This window comes from Saimiri boliviensis, chromosome X (assembly GCF_048565385.1).
Source record: "Saimiri boliviensis isolate mSaiBol1 chromosome X, mSaiBol1.pri, whole genome shotgun sequence".
In the NCBI taxonomy this organism is placed as follows: Eukaryota; Metazoa; Chordata; class Mammalia; order Primates; family Cebidae; genus Saimiri; species Saimiri boliviensis.
Window position 1 is genome coordinate 58,246,766 of NC_133470.1, and position 6,274 is coordinate 58,253,039.

Here is a 6,274-nt window from a genome sequence, read left to right on the forward strand (position 1 = left end):
ATGTATCTCTAATAAGACTTTTGGTATAAAGGTCAATCCTGTCAGCAATTCTATTCTTCAGGTTTCTTTGTTTTCTTTTACTTTTCTTTTCTTTCCTTTTTTTTTTTTTTTTAGATGGAGTCTCACTCTGTCACCCAGGCTGGAATTCAGCAGCACAATCTCGGCTCACTGCAATCTCCACCTCCTTGGTTCAGGTGATTCTCCTGCCTCAGCCTCTCGAGTAGCTGGGACTACAGGCACACGCCACCATGCAAGGCTAATTTTTGTATTTTTAGTAGAGATGGAGTTTTGCCATGTTGGCCGGGCTGGTCTCGAACTCCTGACCTCAAATGATCTGACTGCCTGGACCTTCCAAAGTGCTGGGATTATCGGAGTGAGCCACCATGCCCAGACTCCGGTTTTCTTTTGATAAGCTTTTTTTTCTGGCATATTTTTACTCACCTTTAAAATATATTTTAAGGTAATCTCTTTATAATTACACACAAATATTTATGTAATTTTAGACACAGTCATAAAAGAAATCCTATGTGCGTGCTTTTTAAAACTATAGTCCTTTTTGAGCTCTGGCAATGGGAAGAGTGGCAGCAGCCAGCAAGCCCAGCTTCGCGAAGGCTCTCCGCACGCTGAGGCCTGCAGGCACCTGACACTCCTCGCCACCAGGATGCCCAAGAGGAAGGTCAGCGCCACCGAAGGGGCCGCCAAGGAAGAGCCCAAGAGGAGATTGGTGCGGTTATCAGTGAACCCTCCTGCAAAAGTGGAAGCGAAGCTGAAAAAGGGAGCAGCGAAGGATAAATCTTCAGACAAAAAAGTGCAAACAAAAGGGAAAAGGGGAGCAAAGGGAAAAGAGGCTGAAGTGGCTAACCAAGAAACTAAAGAAGAGTTACCTGCAGAAAACGGGGAAACGAAAACTGAGGAGAGTCCAGCCTCTGATGAAGCAGGAGAGAAAGAGGCCAAGTCTGATGAATCCCGTATACCATGTCTTAGCAGTGGTCCCTGTCTCCCTTCTTGTACAACCCAGAGGAATATTTTTATCAACTGTTTTGTAAATGCAAGTTTTTTAGTAGCTCTAGAAACATTTTTAAGAAGGAGGGAATCCCACCTCATCCCATTTTTTTAAGTGTAAATGCTTTGTTTTCAGAGGTGAAATCATTTGCTTGTTGTTTATTTTTTGGTACAACCAGAAAATAGTGTAGGATATTGAATTATGGGACGCTTTGACTGTCTAGAGTGTCAAATTAACATTCCATAGATGGAAGGTTAGTTTTTATATCCTATAAAGCATATTAAATGGCAATACAAAGTCCGTTCTGCCTTTAATGTATTGAATATTTTAAATTACTTATATTCCCATGTTGTGTTTTAGTAGAATTGTTTCCTAAAGAAAATCACTCCTTGATCGTGACTCTCCCCGTCAGAATTGTGTGCACTCTGTAACATCTTTGGTGTGGTAGTCCTGTTTTCCCAATAACTTTGTTACTGTGCTGTGAACGATTAAAAATTTGAGTATGTAGTATACATGTTATTCAGTTGTAAACTGGTGGGACATATGTAACAGCTTATCGACATGAAGACACTGGTACTTGATAGTCTCTTAAGGAAAATTTGCTTTCAAATTTTAAGCTGGAAAGTCACTGGAATAACTTTAAAAAAGGATTACAATACATGGCTTTTAAGATTTCTGTTATGTCTGTTAAGAATTGTGTACCAATTGAAATGTCTGTACTGATCGTCAACCAATAAAATCTCCATTATGAAAGGAGAAAAAACCATAGTCCTTGCTATTTTTAATTTGCCTCCAACCTGGACCTGTATCAGTACCCGCTCCACAACCTATGTCAATAACCTGGTATTCATTATTCCATGTTTTTCTTCATACTTGTATAATCACATACAGACATATGCATACATATATGTATAGTATGTGTGTATATATATACACACAGATGCAATACATGTACAAGATTTTATTTGTCCTTTTTAATTAAAATGAGATCATATATGTACTTTTCCAATTCATATTGTTCTCACTCAATAACACCCCCTGGAAATCAATCAGTATGGCTCTAATTACTAATCTTCAACGGTTGCCTAGTATTTCATAGTGTGGATGTATCATAATCTACTAAGCTAATAACCTATTGATAGGTTACTATGATTTTTAGGGTCTAAAAAAGCTGTAAGCAATTATGCAATACACATCTGTTATGGTCGGAATGTCTCCTCCAAAACTCATGTTGAACTTGAATTGCCAATGTAATGGAATTGGGAGGTGGGGCCTTTAAGAAGTGATTAGGTCATGAGGGTGCCACCCTCATAAATGAATTAATGCCATTATTGTAGCAGTGAGTTAGTTTCAGAGGAGTGGGATCCTGATAAAATGATGAGTTTGGCTTCTTCTTACTCTGCGTTTTGCATGCACGCTTCTACCTTTTGCCTACCACCATGGGATTACCCTCACCAGATGCCAGTGCCATGCTCTTGGACTTCCCAATCTCCAGAACCATGAGCCAAGTAAACTTCTGTTCTTTACAAATTACCCAGTCTGTGGTATTCTTAAACAGCAGCAGAAAATGAACTAAGACATCTTTGTCCATATAGGTTCTTAAATATTGCCACTTCCATTCTTATGGGATGATGTCCCAGAAGTAAGATTGCTAGGTCAAATGATGCACATCTTTTTGTTTTTCTAATAAATGGTGCCAGACTGCTTTCCCTAAAGCCTGGAGCCTTCTCACTTCCTCGGCAATGTGTGACCCTGCAGCCTGGCTAACTTGACTTATTCTGGGCAGAGATTCCTCTCCAAGGAATTTAAAACTCAAAAGGAGACACACATAAATTGAAAAGATTGGAGCTGAGTCATATTTATATCAATCAATTCTGAAAACAAGCCCAATACCTTGAAAATACAGTCTTAGTTATTGCCCAAGTTAGCCAGAGTTGAATTCTGTTGCTTGCAACCAAAAGATACTAAGAAACCCTAATCACGGACTGAGACCTCAACCTGGTCACAAATCCAGCCCTGATCCCAACTACGAATTCAACTCTAATCCATGCCATAGACTTAGTCCTCACCCAGGTTGGAAACTGAGGGCCATTCCTGGCCCCAGACTTCACTGAACTTTGCCTGGCATCTCTCCAAGGGGTATTCCTGGCTGTCAGTGGATATGCTTCAGTGGAAACAGTTCAACCAAAAGCACCCATAGCCTGGGACCCAAAGTTAAGGCTTCTTTGTGGCAATCAATGCCGGTGACTTCTGGAGATGGGGAATTTCTTGTGAAGAAAAATTTGTAAAATCTGAGATATTTGGGGGGCATGTGGGTTGCAGGAAATAAAAGATCAAAAGGGAACACAGTTCTGGGGTGAGGTTGAGGGTTTACTTTGTGGAGGCAGACAACAGGGATATGAGGGAACCAGGTGTCTGGAGCTGAATGGCCGTGGAGTGAATCCCCTGCTGGAGCCTACATGGGTCTCTGTGAGAGAGAGACCCCATGCTCCCAGGACAAGCTCAGAGAAGTCGTCATCAAGAGCTCCAGGCAGCCTGTTCCCTAGAGTCCTCCTCCTTTTCTTTCTCAACATTCTTGCACTGCCTCAACTAGCCCAATGGACCCCCATGTGGCCAGGCCCCTTTCCCCACTGTCCTGACTTCCCATAGTCCCCAAAGCCACCCGCCACTTCCTCCTCTCCAATTTCCCTCCCTTCCTCTTTTCCCCTGGTGTGGCTTCTCACTGCATGCCTCCTGCTGAATTTCAGGGATTAGGACAGTCTACCATAGGACACAGCTCCCTTCTCTCCTCCCCGGAGCCAGGAGGCTCTTGCCAAATCTGGTCCCAGCCTCAGCCCAAAGATCTCTGGAAGGAATTAGGCAGACCTTGCTGGGTGTGGGGCTGCAGAGACAAGCCAAGAGTGTGCGGAGAGGACTAACATTTGTCAAACACCTATTATATACCAGGTAGGGAATTGGAACTTAGCACCCTTATTTAATTTCCACAGCAAGCCAGATAGCAATTTTTATGGTCAGATAGAGAAGCTGAGGCCCAGGGATATTAAAAAGATTTGTCCAAGGCTACCCAGCCAGAGGTGGCAGAGCTGGGATTTGGACCCGGGACTGTTGATTCCAAAGCCAGCTCCTTCCAGGAGTAAGGCAAGAGGAATGTGGTGGCCTCAGTTCCTGCACAAAAGAGAGACCCTACCAGGCAGAGAGTTCCCTGATGGAAGTCAAGAGCAGCTTCCTGGCCCCTGGGCCTGCTCTGTAGGGAGGGCTAGCTGGGTAAGAGCTGTGCTAGAGGGGCAGAGAGGCAGGTTCCTCTCACCCTGACCCCTGCAGTCTCCGCTCAGGCAGTGCTGACCTCCGTCTTCCCATAGGGTCTTCCTCTCCCCTCATTCCTCTTGTGCTTGGAGAGAAGGGAGCCAGCGGGCAATGCTGCAAGTAGAGTACGCAGAGTCAGAAGACCAGACACAGTTCATTCACAGGCAAGAACTCTGGGCTGCCTCTGCCTCACTGTTACCATCTCGGCAACGGGGTGTGGAAGAGTGTATAAGACGATGGCCGAGGCTGGGCACAGTGGCTCACGCCTGTAATCCCAGCACTTTGGGAGGCCAAGGTGGGTAGATCATGAGGTCAAGAGCTCGAGGCCACCCTGGCCAACATGGTGAAACTCCATCTCTACTAAAAATACAAAATTTAGCTGAGTGTGGTGGCATGCGCCTGTAGTCCCAGCTACTTGGGAGACTGAGGCAGGAGAATCGCTTGAACCTGGGACTCGGAGGTTGCAGCGAGCCGAGATTGTGCCACTGCACTCCAAACTGGTGAGGGAGAAAGACTCCATGTCAAAAAAAAAAAAAAAAAAAAAAAAAAAAGACGATAGCTAAGACTGTATCAACTACACCAGTGTGTGTGTGTGGTGAGGCCTGCCTGGGCAGGCAAGCACTGTGACCATGTCAGTGGAGATGGCTTTGCCCACAGAACATGATTCAGGGGATAGCAAGGGCAGGAGCTAGGGTAAGCCAGGAAGTCACGTCAATAGCTGGCCCGGGAGCTCTGCTAGGCCCTGCCTGGGGTCCAAGCCCTGCCTCTGGCTGCCCCATCGTGACAGAAGGGTGGAGGAGAAGCAAATGAGAATCTGCGGTTAATGGAACTGGGGATTTTTGAAAAAGAGGAACACTAGGAGAAGTGCAAGAAAGGGCTGGAAACACTCTGCTGGTGGTCCTGAGAGGGAGAGAAAATGGCACCTGGAGGAAAAAGCTTACCTTTATACCTCCACAGAGGCACGGGGTACTGCGTGGCTGCTTAAGCAGAGCTCTAGTTAAAGGCCCGATACCCCTGCTGGCTGTGCAACCCTGAGCAAGTCTCCCCTCTGGGCCTCAGTGTTTCCATCTGCACAGTGAGAATTTGGGCCTAAATGCTCTCCAAGAGCTCTGACAGCTCTCAAATTCCAGAATCTTCTCCAAACCTGCTCTGAGTCAGGCCCCATTGAGCATGGCTATGCCTCAGGCACTGACAGTTGTTTCAATGTGCCGATCAGCAGTGGAAGTCACAGTAGCATTATGAGGTGGGGGAAGTGTGCAATGGGGTCATCCTAGGATCCAATGTGAACGTGTCACCACGGCCTGGAGGCTTGAGTGGATTAATGTCCTGCCCATCTTTCCAGCCTCCCCTCTCCAGTTTCCCCTGGCCTCCTTTCCTTGCCTGGGACATATCAGACTCCCTCTTGCTTTGGCACCTTCACAGACACTGTTCGCTGTCCTTGGAATGCAGGTTTCCCCCCTCTTTGCTGGTAATTCTCTTCCTTTCGATCTTAGCTGAAACGGTCCCTCTTCTAGGAAGCCTTCCTGGCCCCCTAGCCTAGGCCAGCTCCTACCGTGAAACACACTCATAGCCTCATGATCATGATCACAGTAGTAATGGCTCATACCATATAAGCATGTTTGTATCTGTCTCCCCTCCTCAATTACTATCAGCTCCCTGAGAGCAGGAGCCTCGTTTATCCCATTCACAGCTCCACCCCTGGTGTCCGGTAACCCAAGAAACTTTTAACCTACAAATATTTCTTGAAAACAACATTCCTAGAAGCTTCCATGTGCTATAGACCTACTGGGTGCCAGGCACAGACATACAGCCTCTCATTTGGGTCCTTGGATCATGCTCTCCCTACTTATTTCTTAGGTGCAGAGATGCTGTGGCAGAGAGCTGATGGGTTTTGTCCTTCCAGAAGATCTTTGTCCTGGACCAGTTGGCTGCGCTGCGCAGAGCTGGGCCTGGCAAGCAGGTCTGCCT

General features: G+C 46.1%; 1 pseudogene; it reads left to right on the forward strand.

Annotated features, from left to right (window-relative positions):
• The first annotated feature begins 661 nt into the window (after window positions 1–661).
• LOC101034399 (non-histone chromosomal protein HMG-14 pseudogene) lies at window positions 662–1,127 on the forward strand (annotated as a pseudogene).
• The last annotated feature ends 5,147 nt before the right edge of the window (window positions 1,128–6,274 follow it).